This window comes from Bos indicus x Bos taurus, chromosome 1, assembly GCF_003369695.1.
Source record: "Bos indicus x Bos taurus breed Angus x Brahman F1 hybrid chromosome 1, Bos_hybrid_MaternalHap_v2.0, whole genome shotgun sequence".
Lineage (NCBI taxonomy): Eukaryota > Metazoa > Chordata > Mammalia > Artiodactyla > Bovidae > Bos > Bos indicus x Bos taurus.
The window spans coordinates 56874531-56875703 of record NC_040076.1 but is presented as its reverse complement, the minus strand read 5'-3'; positions in this window follow the sequence as shown (position 1 = coordinate 56875703).

The following is a 1173-nucleotide window of genomic DNA, read 5'->3' as shown; positions in this document are numbered from 1 at the left end:
TCCTACTTTGATTAATAAAGATGTGTTTGAGCCTAGTTATAATGATTTAAAATTCACAGTCCAAAACCATAATTAGATTGCACCAACCTAATATATTTGTTATATAATACATTTCTGTTCTTGTGTTGTCTTTACCTTTGGTATCAGGTAAATCTGGTCTAATAAAATGAGACTGGAACTGTTCCCTCCTTTTTAATTTCTTAAAAGAGTATAAGAAACATCGGCATTGATTCTTGTTTAAATGTCTGGTAGAACTTGGTGCCTGTTTGGTAGAATTTAAATGTTTGATAGACTGAAGTCATTTCAGTCGTGTTCAACTCTTTGCAACCCTATAGACCATGGCCCGCCAGGCTCCTATGTCCATGAGATTCTCCAGGCATGAATGCTGGAATGGGTTGCTATGCCCTCCTCCTGGGAATCTTCCCAACCCAGGGATCAAACTGACATCTCTTTCATCTCCTGCATTGGCAGGTGAGTTCTTTACCACTAGCACCTGGGAAGCCCCAGGGAATGTACTCGGGTGGGTAGCTGGTCTCTTCTCCAGGGGATCTTCCTGACCCAGGGACTAAACCTGGGTCTTTCTCATTGCAGGCAGATTCTTTACCATCTGAGTCACCAGGGAAGTAGTGAAGCCATCTTATCCTGAACTTTTCTTTATTAGAAAGTTTTTGGTTACTGATTCAATTTACATAATAGTTATAGATCTGTTCAGACTTTCTGTTTCTTCTTAGTTTTGATAAGGTTGTATGTTTTTAGGAATTTATTTAGTCTAGATTATCTAGTTTGTGGCATATAATATCTCACAGTAGTCTCTTATGATCCTTTTTATTTCTGTTCATCAATCATAATGTTTCTTGCTTCATTTCTGATTTTATTTATTTGTCTTCTTTCTGTTTTTCTTAGTCTAGTTAATGGCTTGTCAATATTTTTATCTCTTCAAAAACCAACTTATATAGTTTTGTTTTTTTTTCATTATTTAATAAAACACTTCTATTTCTTCAGTCTTTGTAACTTCCTTCCTTGTGCTAACTTTAGGCTCAGTTTTTTCTTCTTTTCTAGCTCCTTAAGGAGTAGAACTAGGTTTTTTATGTAATGACTATGAGAATTCCCATAGCATTTCTTACATAAACAGAAAAAAACAAATCTGTAGTTCATATGGAACACAAAAAGCCA